The 14106-nt window shown below is 38.6% G+C and overlaps 1 long non-coding RNA gene across 3 annotated transcripts; it reads left to right on the forward strand.

The window, feature by feature from the left end:
* The first annotated feature begins 46 nt into the window (after window positions 1-46).
* Window positions 47-10646, forward strand: LOC120322361. 3 transcript variants are annotated; one of them, XR_005562135.1, is made up of 2 exons: window positions 47-244; window positions 10214-10646. It is a non-coding gene; the product is annotated as an uncharacterized LOC120322361 (long non-coding RNA). The 3 variants fall into 3 exon arrangements; XR_005562137.2 differs by lacking the exon at window positions 47-244 and adding an exon at window positions 1059-2997; XR_005562136.1 differs by lacking the exon at window positions 47-244 and adding an exon at window positions 4866-5717.
* The last annotated feature ends 3460 nt before the right edge of the window (window positions 10647-14106 follow it).

Below are 14106 nucleotides of genomic sequence, written 5' to 3' on the forward strand. Positions count from 1 at the left end.
TATATTTTTTTTTATTTATTGTTCGTAAGTTTCACGGCTACACCTCTCGCCCAAACGGGTACAGAAACGAGATAATGTAGAAATATTAGTAAGATCAAATTTTGTGTTAAAAAAGTTAAAATTGATTGCTTTAAGAGTGGCAGAGAGTCAAGATTTCAGATAATAGGATAAAGTCTATTATAGTCAGAACATTTATAGGGGTCATACATCTCATAGTTAGATCTACAATTATTTATTATTAGGGGTAAGTATTCATTTTCTAAGTCTTCTACCTGCTCGGAACAGGGAAGTTAAGCCCAAAATCAACTTCACCTAGAATAAGCTTACAAATAAAGACTGTTCCAAGCATCGTTATACGGTTATCTAGGGAATGTTAATTAACATAAATTTACGGGAATAATGAGGTAATATTAGGTTTGCATCACTATTAAGGCGACGTAGGGCAACAGTAAGAAGTTTTTACCGCAATTCAGATAACTTAAAATTAAATTTAGAACATCAACAGGAAACCCCAATAAATCAAGATTCTTTACTAAAAGATAATGACTAACAGATTCAAATGCCTAACTAAAGTCAGTGTAACATATGTCATTGTTTGAATATTGTTTTTAAAGACCTGTATTACTTACCAGGAAAGTTTAGTGGTTAGAGAGGTAATAACATTTTTATTCATAACATTAACATTTTTTTCAAAAAACTTAGGGATATCTGACAATTAAGAGATTTCCTGTAATTGCTTGCATCCAATTTATTACCTTTTTCAATGCGGTAGATCGGCCATTGCCTGATTCGATGTTAACGTTGTATTTAAAAAAAATTGCGAGGAAGGGTAAAAATTGTTTTGTGTGAACGAAATTTTGAAAATATAGACTGAGAACCGGAATTTTTTATTTTTTTTTACAGTCTGGACTTTAAATTTCTTGTGTGTTAAGTCTTTGTTAAACCAAGGAGGTTCGTTAGAGATTGACGGATAGTGCATTGGAAAATAAGAGTTTAAAAATGATTTAATGATATGAAAAATATTTATGGCATTCGTCATTTTGATGAAGGAGCTGAGATCGGACCAATTAATGCCAGATATAAAATAATTAGGCCTCAGAAAGCTTGCACTGCGAAAATAATGAATTCGTTTAGTAGACTTCTCTGATTTTATTTATTACGGTACCGATGTCCATTGTCACTTCGAAAGTAGGATGAGTAAGAGCCTTTACAAACCTTTTCAATTTCTATTTGATACTCGTGCTTTTGAACTGTTTCGATAATTTTATGAAAAGCGTTATTGTATTTAGTCGGTGAAAGAGTTTTTTCGAAAAATATACTCTTTTCTTTGCATTTTCTTATAAAGCGGAAAATATGTATAAGCGAAAACTCTAAGCAGTTTGAGGTGTCACGAGAATCCCTCGATGATATCCAACAAATCGGAAATTTTCACAGCAGCGGTCATTTCGATTGCAGTCTTACTTGCTTCCTGACGCAAGTCGTCATCGTCCAGCTCGAAATTCGCATTCTTAGCCCAATTGTTCTCTTTGTCCCTTAGAAATAGTATTCCAGTGAATCAGATTGACTGCTCAATTTCGTCGACGTCACAACATCTAGAAACGATATTCTGCTTTGTGGGAACATGCCGCAATGTAGCTTCTTAGATAATTCTTGAATTTTCCCTACCCTATTTGAAACAAATGTCGACAACGAAGATGGATGATATCGAGTCCAGCGAAAAGTAACTTCAATCCAACCATTATACAGGATTCATAGTTGCCTCTCCTCCACACTATGAGTTAAAACTTCCTAGCCGCTTCATAAACCATCACTTGACGATACATCCGAGCAGCCGGAAGCGGAGTAGCGTGGAGAACAGTCCGCCCCACCATCAGAATGCAAACTGAAACAAGAAGCATCATACACGACGCGCAACTTTGTCTGCGTACTCTTGGCCCTTAACACGCATTTATGGGGAATGACATAATATGGAGTGAAAAGGATTTGGTTGTCTGTAGGCCACATTTTTCCTGGGCTCATAAATTCCAAGTTCATGGTCTTCATGTTAGGATCTCGAGACAACCTTTGCTCAAGTGACAAAAACATTTTTGCAACCTCGAAGGAGTTGTCCAACCCATTTAGATCGGACAACCCATTTAAATGACAGCCTATCTTCAAACCGACCTGATGGCAATACCTGAGAAATCTTTCTGTAACATGTGCTCAGGCTACAGAATTTTCTTTGGATTTGGCATTTCCTCCAGTGACCAAAATTTCTGTAATGTGCTGTCAATCGATTCTAACGGTACTTCACTACAACTGAAACTATTCACAACTTAATTCGGGCCGCAGATTTGTATCGTCCGAGACAACGCAACCAATAAGGGTCTTTGGTAAAGTTGGATAATAAGGACCTAGACAATTTGACCAACAGCTAGCAATTCGAAAAATGATTCTGCTTCTATAGGCGTATCAATTTTTTGTGACATGGAAACAGGGGTCTGCTAATGGTAGGTTCTTTGGGAACTTAAAATCAAAATTTGGTTTTTAAAAACATTAACTTATGATATCAGATTGTGGCCAGAACTTGTGCGTAAGTGGTTCGTGATCGGTATAGATTTTTACCTTTGATATCCCTTAATGAAATAAACAACTCAATGTATGGCTAGCATTTCTTCCTTTGCCGTTTCGTATAGTTCTACGGTTTTGGAAAGGGTTCTAGATCTAAATACAATTGGTCTGTCGGATTGTGCTAATACTGCTCCTATCGCATAGTCAGAGCCTTCGTGGTAAGTGTGAATTGCTATTAGTGTACTTTTCAAATGCTTTTATTGCTTTATTGATTATAAGTGAATCAATTTGAAATGCGTCCGTTTCCCCCTCTAATCAAATCAGTCAGTGGCTTGGTCATTGTAAAATAGCCCAGTATAAACCTCTTGTGGTATCCTGATAGCCGAAGAAAGAATCTTAATTACCAGGGTTAATCTTCAGGGTTTTTGGTCGCGGATAATTAGCTGGGTAAGTTTCTATTCCTTTATCCGATGTAACGAATCCTAAGAATTCTACTTTGTTCTAAAAGAACTCGCACTTGTCTAGTGCTGCACTTAGTGTTTCAAAAATTGTTTTTATATTTTTGCAATGAGAATCTTTATCTTTGCTAAAAACCATAATGTATATGAACATTTTCTCCATATGTGTTCCCTAAGAATGTCATCAAATGTGCGTTGGAATATTTTTTAAACCAATTTGAAGCCTGGTAAAATCGTATTCTCCGTTGTTTACAGAAAATGCTGCTTTTTTATATCATTTTCCCTTAATGGCATTTGGTGAAATCCACTTTTAAGGTCTAGAACGGAAAAAAGTTTGTTGTTACCTAACTGTGCGAGATTCCGTTTATGGCAGGTAAAGGGGATTGGTCGGGTATTGTTACACTAATCAATGACCATTCTACATTTTTTTACGTTGGAAGCATCTTACTTTTTCGGATGGTCGTATTATGTTAATCTCTGAAAGGTCTTTAACTTGTTTGTCAACCTCAGCTTTTAAAGCAATTGGGTACTGATAAAACTGGTGTGGGAGTATGTGTTCGTATTTCGGCTTTCACATTTGTGAGGTAGGTCAGTTCGTCATCTGGTTTGGATAATTTTAAAGTAAATGATTTAATTCAATTCGCTGATTAAGTGTAAGTTCATCCGACCTTGGTATTATTACATTGACTGATTTAAATGTTTTTTCTTTAATGGGAATGTTTGTGCCATTTTTTAAATGCATTTTTTGGTTTTTTGTGGCAACGACTGCACCAAATTTTTTTGAGCTGTCATTGCGTCATTGCGGTGATCTGCTCGACACAATTCAGCGGGCTCTTTTATGCCCAACAAACATGGGAGGTCGCTACGGAGACGTCTGATAAAGGTATCTTAAGTTTTATCCCTATACAGCTTGGACATAAGCAATTCTGATTCCCTGCCCAACTCCATGCAATTTATTTTAATGAGTATTAAACACAAATGTCTGTAAACAACTTGATGGAATTCTTTAACTGTCTAATTGGGCTGTTGAAATATTGTTGTCATTTGATATTCAAAGGTGGCAAGATCTCGTTTGTCTCCATAATGAATTGTTAAGTACTTTGAAATAGCTGCCCAGTTCAAAGGGACATTATAAGAATCAATGGCGTTACCTTGCCTTTTATATTATTTCGAATTGTATGCAAAATACCAAAATTCTTCGCTGTACCTAGGGTGTAAGCATAAGTTTTTAGTATTATATCTACACCCTTTTTCCAGGAACCGAATTTAGCTGGGTCACCGGAAAAATCATGCAAAGATTACCATATCAGGAACCTTGTCTAGATTTTGTAAATTATGTAGATGTTCTGGGCTAATACCCTGGCTCACGACATTTGCGAAATCAAAGCTATAACTTTGACTTTGTTGCAAGAGAGTTGGAAGAATATAGATCAGAATATAACGAATGGTTTCGGCTAGTTGTTCGGGCTTTACCATTATGTTTCTATTTTGTTGGTGTGTTTCTTGTCTTTCTATTTTTCCGGGTTGTTGAAGTTAATTATGTGCGTTAGGTTCTATTCGGTTTATTACCTCGGGTTCTATTTGTACGTTAAGTACTGGTGTTCCAATTAAATTGTTGAAATTTGCCATGAAGGAACAATTTTCCTGTGATATCGAATAATAATAAATAATAATTAATAATAAATAATATCTAATAGCAACATTTTACAGCACATTAAAATTTAAATTTATTTTAAATTTAAATATTTAATAGCCGTACATTTATATTTTATTTGATTGACATTTTTTTAAAATTTTCAGAATCGTAAATCTTATTAAAAATAATTTAGTTTTGTATAAATATATTTGCTTAATTTTCAAATTTCTTTATTCAGTTTTAAAAAAGGGACGTGATCAAAGAACTGTGTGTTTTGATTAAAGTGATTTTATTTTATTTTAGTTTTTGAAAACCAGTGCCTGGTTTTGCTTCTAGCTTAGAGGGTCCCTTAGGATTCGCAAGCTGAGCTTTGTTATACTGTTTTATTTATTTGCAGTGCAGTTGTATGTTATTTTATCGCTTTACGCTTATTTATTCTATTCACACAGTCACCGACTGGTTTAATTGTCGTGAAATCCCATCGCCCAGCTTATCGCCTATCCATTAAACTTCTTTTTAACGCATTCACAAACACATTTTTTTATATTAATAAACTTGTTAGCCATGGCCCCGGGCCACCCAATTTATGGGATAATCGCTTTGCCAGCCTCAGCGTTAGCCCCTAAGCATTGAAAAAAGACCTGTTCAGAAATTAGCAGTTGATTTCCCCAACCTCATTGAAACTCAGTGCAAGAATCCGAGAATTTTTGTAGTCTCATAAAAAAAACTTTCCGAAAACCATATGCGAATATATCTGCTTTACCGTCCAGAGAGCCGTACATCAGCAAGGACATCACATCCATCTCTAATCTTCGCGATGGTAACCATCTGCAGGTCAACTCCAAAGAAATTAGTGACAAATTCGCCAAGGTGACCTCTTTAACCGGCTTATGCGAAATCAAGTGCAAGCTCCACAACACTCTTAACTTTGTAAAAACAGAGACTGATGCGTAACGGCCATACATTGGTTTTGCACTATGAATCAATTTTTTTGGTGACGATCAAAATTGCTCTCTTTTCGCTCGCCTAAAATTGAGAGCGTAAAAATCTAAAAATAAAATTGTGTTGCTTGTGTGAGTAAAAACAACAAAGGAGAAAGTGTGTGCGGCTGAAATCAATTTTCTTCTAAGAAACAAATTTTAATGTTTTGGTCAATTTCAATGACCTAATAAAATATTATTTAAAAATTGATGCCGAAAGAAGTTATTTTTTTAAATATTCATTTGTTAAAATCGCCTCTCGAATTAGCTACCGTTAAAATATTTATATTTAAGTTAAGTGCCATGACCAGGAATAATGCTTCCTGTTCAGCACTTGGTTCCATATTACCTAATTATTAATTCCATGTGGAAGAATAACGATCAATTATGAGTTTAATTCTTTATTGCCACAGTAAGTCTGGTAAGTTTGAATACAATTCAGTTGAAGTCTGCTGGAGTCTGGTTCTCTCCCAAGAGTGTCGCTTGGCTCGTCAGCTACGAGCTGTTGAGCCCTAACCAGCCAGCATAAGTGCTGACCAAGCGCAACGTGACTCTCGCTGTCCCAATGCTGAGACTGCCGGCACAGCACCTGCATACAATGTTGTCGATATGATACCGCGAAATTCCAGAACTGTGCTGATGATGATACGGGGGCAGCAGCGGCGGTGAGACAGGAAACGCCTCACTTGCAGATCGATGACTAGTTTAGCCGTTACACCAGTTGTACGGTGTGAGGGCCAAGGGAAGCGTTAAGCTAATGTTATATACGTGGGCGCACGGGCCCGTGCGCAGGGGGGGGTTTTGGGGGTTGTAACGTACCTCAGGTCGACAATGTCTAAAGACCGGCTAAATGGTCTAGCCTCGCTCAACATTCATCGCGATGTCAAGGTCGACACGCAAAAAGTTTTGGAAAAGATAAGATTAAAAATGTTTATTCGAACAAATGTTATCATATTTTTATACCCGTTACTAGTAGAGTAAAAGGGTATACTAGATTCGTAGAAAAGTATGTAACAGGCAAAAGGAAGCGTTTCCGACCATATAGACGCAGGGCAAGTTTGTCGAATCATGCTGCCACGCCCACTTTAACGCCCACAAACCGCCCAAAACTGCCACGCCCACACTTTTGAAAAATGTGTTGATATTTTTTCATTTTTGTATTGGTCTTGTAAATTTCTATCGATTTGCAAAAAAACTTTTTGCCACGCCCACTCTAACGCCCACAAACCGCCCAAAGCTGCCACGCCCACACTTTTGAAAAATGTTTTGATATTTTTTCATTTTTGTATTAGTCTTGTAAATTTCTATCTATTTGCCAAAAAAGTTTTTGCCACGCCCACTCTAACGCCCACAAACCGCCAAAAACTTTTCTTCGCACTTACACTAGCTGAGTAACGGGTATCAGATAGTCGAGGAACTCGACTATAGCGTTCTCTCTGGTTTCTGGTGGTTTTTGGCGGCTTGTGGGCGTGGCAAAAATTTTTTTGGCAAATCGATAAAAATCAACAAGACTAATACAAAAACAAGAGAGAACGCTATAGTCGAGTTCCCCGACTATATGATACCCGTTACCCGGAAGTGCGAAGGAGGTCTTCAACACTGACAGTTTTTGGCGGTTTGTGGGCGTTGAGTGGGCGTGGCAAAAAGTTTTTTGGCAAATCGATAGAAATTTACAACACCAATACAGAAATGAAAAAATATTAAAACATTTTTCAAAAGTGTGGGCGTGGCAGCTTTGGGCGGTTTGTGGGCGTTAGAGTGGGCGTGGCAAAAAGTTTTTTTACAAGTCGATACAAATTTACAACACCAATACAGAAATGAAAAAATATTAAAACATTTTTCAAAAGTGTGGGCGTGGCAGCTTTGGGCGGTTTGTGGGCGTTAGAGTGGGCGTGGGAAAAAGTTTTTTGACAAATCGATTCAAATTTACAACACCAATACAGAAATGAAAAAATATTAAAACATTTTTCAAAAGTGTGGGCGTGGCAGCTTTGGGCGGTTTGTGGGCGTTAGAGTGGGCGTTGCAGCATGATTCGACAAACTTGCGCTGCGTCTATGTCCCTGGAGTCTGTATGCTTAGTCTCAACTTTCTAGCTTTTGTAGTTCCTGAGATCTCGACGTTCATACGGACAGACAGACGGGCAGACGGACGGACAGACGGACATGGCCAAATCGACTCGGCTATTGATCCTGATCAAGAATATATATACTTTATATGGTCGTAAACGCTTCCTTCTGCCTGTTACATACTTTTCAACGAATCTAGTATACCCTTTTACTCTACGAGTAACGGGTATAATGATAAAATATCAAAACATTTTTCAAAAGTATGGGCGTGGCAGCTTTGGCCGGTTTGTGGGCGTTAGAGAGGGCGTGGCAAAAAAGTCTCTGGAGTCTGTATGCCTAATCTCAACATTCTAGCTTTTATAGTTCCTAAAGATCTCGACGTTCATACGGACAGACAGACGGACAGACGGACGGACATGGCCAGATCGACTCGGCTATTGATCCTGATCAAGAATATATATACTTTACATGGTCGGAAACGCTTCCTTCTGCCTGTTACATAATTTTCAACGAATCTAGTATACCCTTTTACTCTTCGAGTAACGGCTATAAAAACAAGAGAGAACGCTACCCGTTACTCAGCTAGAAAAAATGCGAAGGAGAGTCTTCAACACTGACGGTTTATGGCGGCTTGTGGACGTTAGAGTGGGCGTGGCAAAAAGTTTTTTTGGCAAATCGATAGAAATTTTAAAGACTAATACAAATATGAAAAAAAATCAAAACATTTTTCAAAAGTGTGGGCGTGGCAGCTTTGGGCGGTTTGTGGGCGTGGCAAAAAGTTTTTTTTCCAAATCGATAAAAACTTAAAAGACCAATACAAAAATGAAAAAATATCAAAACATTTTTCAGAAGTGTGGGCGTGGCAGCTTTGGGCGGTTTGTGGGCGTTAGAGTGGGCGTGGCAAAAAGTTTTGTTGCAAATCGATAGAAATTTACAAGATCAATGAAAAAATGAAAAAATATCAAAACATTTTTTAAAAGTGTGGACGTGGCAGCTTTGGGCGGTTTTTGGGCGTTAGAGTGGTCGTGGCAAAAAGTTTTTTGGCAAATCGAGAGAAATTTACAAGACCAATACAAAAATGAAAAAATATCAAAACATTTTTCAAAAGTGTGGGTGTGGCAGTTTTAGGCGGTTTGTGGACGTTAGAGTGGGCGTGGCAACGTGAATCGGCAAACTTGCGCTATGTCTCTTGAGTCTGTATGCTTAATCTCAACTTTCTAGCTTTTGTAGTTTCAGAGATCTCAGCGTTCATACGGACGGACAGACAGACAGACGGACGGACGGACGGACTGACAGACGGACAGACGGACATGGTCATATCGACTCGGCTATTGATCCTGATCAAGAATATATATACTTTATATGGTCGGAAACGCTTCCTTCTGCCTGTTACATACTTTTCAACGAACAATTGGTGAATATTTGATCGTTTAGGTTGTTCTTAGACTACATATTGTGTAACGTCGTGTTAAGTGGGTAATGGGGGGTCCGATACATTTTATATATTTATTTGTATTTGTGTTTTTATATTGCAACAATGACATGAGCAAATTTGGAGACGGATCGTACCCGATATCCGCGGGAAATAATATCTTTCTTAAAGTTGGAGGCGAATGCCTTTACGGTGTCCCTTCTCAATTATTTCACAAATTTCCTATGTGTCAGTCACGTCAGTCACCAGATGCTACGTTATCCGAATTTTGTTTAAAAGAAAACTCGATAACCAGATGGATTAAAAAAGTTTTAAATACACTTCTGGGATTTTGACGCTGTTAATTATTACGGGTCGCAGATATGACTGTACCGAACTGGTTAAATCGGTAAATAATCCGTCTTGAAGAGGAATCAAATGCGAGTATAACCTGGGTACGGGTGTTCTCATAAGTACTCTGACCTGGTCGTGTCACAAATTAGTTGATTCCTGATTTTTAGTTTCGCATTACAATTTCTTCTGCCCAATGCAAACGTGAGAGGTTGATGGTCAGTCTATACTTCAATAATACCAGCGCAATATAAGTTATCCCGAAGGTTGCCCAACGCCTAAACTATATTTTTCAATAATAGCGTAATTTTTCCTATTTAGTGATCGGGAAATATATGCTATCGGTCTATCTCTACCATGGTTGTCCTGTGAAAGGACATACTTTTGAACAAAATTTCGAGAGAGCCTGGAGCCAGCTCTAGAGCCAGCACAAAAAAATCCTATGCAAAAAAATCGTATGGCGTTACGCATCTTGTCTTTGGTAGAACTGTAGGGTAACTTTGGGATTCCTGAGTCATCCCACCTACATTGTTTTCTTTCGGAAAATTTGCCAAATTTGTTTCCAGCCTTAACTCATAACTACAATTTAAACCGATACTCCTTTAAGATATGTAGTAGTTTTTATTGGTCCCTTTTCTCCATTTCCTCTTCCATTTACTCCCATTACTCTTAGTAAGAAACTTGATTTGTGAAGAGATAAGTTACATGTATAGTTTTTTTTACTAGATTAATTTTTAATTTCATTAATTTAATTTTCCAGTCTCAAGATCGAAAAGGCAGCCATCGACGCAGTTCGAGACCGCCAAAGCCTCCGAGATGCGTCAAAAGTACGGGAGGGAACTAGTGAAGGGCGTTTCCAACTGGCCGTGGATCGCAGAGCTGGGGTTCTTGGAACCTCTTAAAATAAATTATTTAATTCTTCTTTAAATAATTTAGCAAAATAAATATTTTATACTTCGGGTTTTCAGGCAACGCGCGAGGTGCCCGTGGAGAACGGGGTGCTAGAGCTTGCCATCGCCTTGCAATCTGACCAAAATTCCCAGCTAGTGGACTCGTGGCTCTTTAGTCATGCAGAACAAGAAAGAAAGTGATCGGTTTTAGAAGACCTTCTTGGAGTCTGGCTCAGCTTTTTAACGAGGCGATCAAATTACATATGTGTACTTGTAAAACTTAATAAATTAAAACAAAATTAATTAATTATTGTTTTAAGAAAAATACAGCCGACGTAAAATTATTTCTCCCTTCGGCGATGTTTCGCCATTTGCAGAGCGGGGAGTAAAGGTTGGAGGCGGCCTGGCCGGAATTTGTTTTAAACTTTAATAATAAGCGCCCCAAGGTTTAAGAAAAATTAAAGAAAAAACATTAACCCTATATGGTTTTTTACATATATATGCCCGCAGCCAAGACAGAAAAGGACGCAGTTCGGGATCGCCCATGCCTGTACAACAGCTCCGTGAGGGTGCCGCGTCTTGTGGCCCAACGGCAACAGGCATGGGTGGAAGTTGGGGCGGCGTGTTAAAGAGCACGCATCCCAGAGACCACCTCCCGCATCCAAAACTCCGCATACCGCAACCCATAGCCCGACTCCCGCACCCCAAAGCCCGCCTCCTAATGCTAATTGCCTATGTGTATGTAATAATGCAAATCTTAGAATTTTGCATCATCTTTTTGTTTCTCAGCTTCCGCATGTAAAAAGCGGTGGTTCGAGCTTCGTCGGAAATACGGGAGGGAACTGGTGAAGGGCGTTTTCTACTGGCCGTGGACCAGGGAGCTGGGGTTCTTGGAACCTCTTCTTTAGCAATACTTTTTATACTTCGGATTTTCAGGCAACGCGCGGGAGTTATCGGTGACGGCACAAGCATGCCTTCACCTCCCCCGAAACCCCCACGGGCAGCGACCTACATATGAGACACTCAACCCGGACACACACCGCAGCAAAGTCATCAACCCACACTGGATCAGCAGAGTCAGGATTCCCAAGAATCCAACCGAAGCACTGGAAGGGGCATCCGGGTGAAAAGTGCCGACGCAAGGGGTTTCGCAGAACAAAAGAATTGTACGCTAGGCTAAGAGGAAAATTTATTCTGAAAATAAAATCATTCTGTCACCGAACTTCGAACGAGTCACTTTAAATACTAAAAATCCTCCTTGGCTTAAAGATAAAACAGAACAGATCCTCGACCACGACGTAACTGGCGCAGCCGGAAAAGAAACCTAAAGGAGATCCAGAACATCCAGAAGAAGGATATGAAGATCACCGGGATATTATTAAATATTATACTGTAATGCAGGTAAGCAGCCGGCCAAGTGACTTCAATAAGTGAGTGCAAATGTAAAATAAAGAAAGAAACGAAATTAAAAATAATGCAGTGCACCCGAACAAATTGTAAATTCCGTGCGCTTAAAAGAAAAACAACCGACTCCAAACATACATAAATACCATTATACACAAGAACAAATATGCAAAATCAGCAAATTACGGTGTGCGGAAGCAAAATAAACGGCATTAACAATTGTGCATTACACACGCAAATCTAAAGGCATATTAATAAATATTAAAACGATCATCAATCGCTGATGACTGTAAGGCATCGAGCATTAAAAAAAGTGAACACTAAATATGCGACGAAACAAATATACTATTAAACCCTAAAATTCACAATTTAAATTTCGTACTACATACATACTACGTACTACGTACATATTTTTAGCGCCTAATATGTACCACAAAAAAATAAAATAAATAATTTTTACACAAAAATTTATAGAAACATATTTTTAGCAACGATCAATCGCTGATTGCCGCTATAAAATGCATCGCGCATTAAAATATGTACACGCCTAATATGTACCACAAAAAAATAAAATAAATAATTTTTACACAAAAAAATTTTTATAGAAACATATTTTTAGCAACGATCAATCGCTGATTGTCGCTATAAAATGCATCGCGCATTAAAATATGTACACGCCTAATATGTACCACAAAAAATAAAATAAATAATTTTTACACAAAAAAATGTTTATGGAAACATATTTTTAGCAACAATCAATCGCTGATTGCCGCTACATAATGCATCGCGCATTAAAATATGTAAACGCCTAATATGTGCCGCAATAAAAATAATAATAAATAATTTTGCATATTACACAAAAATTTTCTATGGAAACATATTTTTAGCAACAATCAATCGCTGATTGCCGCTACATAATGCATCGCGCATTTAAAGATGTAAACGCCTAATATGTGCCGCAATAAAAAATAATAATAAATAATTTTGCATATTACACAAAAATTTTTTTATGAAAACATATTTTTAGCAACAATCAACCGCTGATTGCCGCTCCATAATGCATCGAGCATTAAAATATGTAACGCCTTATATGTGCCGCAATAAAAAATAAATAATTTCCCATATTACACAAAGAAAAATTATATTACCCAAAAATTTTTATATACACCTTACTAGGATACAATACCAATACCCATACCATTACATATATACGTTATTCTCTCAGACAATCCACACCTATAATTCCTATATACATTTTACTAGAATACAACACCAATACCCTTACATATATACGTCATTCTCTCAGACAATCCACACCTATACATCTCATACTCTTTAGTACTCTCGCAAATGTCCAGAAAAACAATCGTGGATAAGACAAAATCTAGGCTAGGTCTTAGAAGTAGCAGCAGTTTACCAGAGATAAGGGAGGAAGAAATTATAGTTATGGAAACGGGTCAGGGGGATCGAGGACGACTAGTCCGGCACCCCACGTAATAAACATGGCCAACGCTAGCACAATACTAAACACCTCAATGAATACATCGATTAATATGACACTAAATCCACAAGACATACTAGCCTTTGTAAAACAACTGCCGACCTTTGAGGGTATACCGGGGACACTACAAAAATTCATAGTGAGCGTGGAGGAAGTGATCATGCTCATTAGGGGCACTGATCAGACTCCGTACGGGCAGCTACTGCTACGCACACTAAGAAACAAGGTGAAAGGCAAGGCGGACGAGGCCCTGAATATGCTGGATACAAAATTAGAATGGGACAGCATCAGGGATAACCTGAAACGCATGTACGCATGCAAGAAATCGGAGCCTATTCTAATCTCCGAAATACAGAATCAACCGACGGTCTTCCCTTCGGGAAATTGTTTAACGAAATTAACAGATTGAGAAGCGAGCTGCTGACACTGGCCACCGATTCCGAACAAGGGGGCTGTGCAGCATCGAGGAGAGCTCTTTACGACGGCATTTGCCTAAATGCCTTCCTAGTAGGCATCCGCGACCCGCTCAGGACGGTCATCCGGGCTAGGAACCCGTCAACCATAGAACAAGCCCACGAATGGTGCCAGGCAGAACAAAGCTTCATGTACCAAAGACAGAATAGGCCCAGAAATAATTACAATAACAATTTCGACCACAACAGGGCACCCCCAAACAGACCAGGGGGACGCTTCGAACGATACCGCAACTATCCCCAAAAACAACTACAGGACGGATAACCGGAGGGATAACCCCTTCCGGCAAGGGGAATTCCGCAACAACGACAATAGGGGCTGGAATAACAATTTCAGGGCAGGACCACCGGCCCCGAGACAAGATAACCCAGACCGACGCAATGG

This window comes from Drosophila yakuba, unplaced genomic scaffold (genome assembly GCF_016746365.2).
Source record: "Drosophila yakuba strain Tai18E2 unplaced genomic scaffold, Prin_Dyak_Tai18E2_2.1 Segkk8_quiver_pilon_scaf, whole genome shotgun sequence".
In the NCBI taxonomy this organism is placed as follows: Eukaryota; Metazoa; Arthropoda; class Insecta; order Diptera; family Drosophilidae; genus Drosophila; species Drosophila yakuba.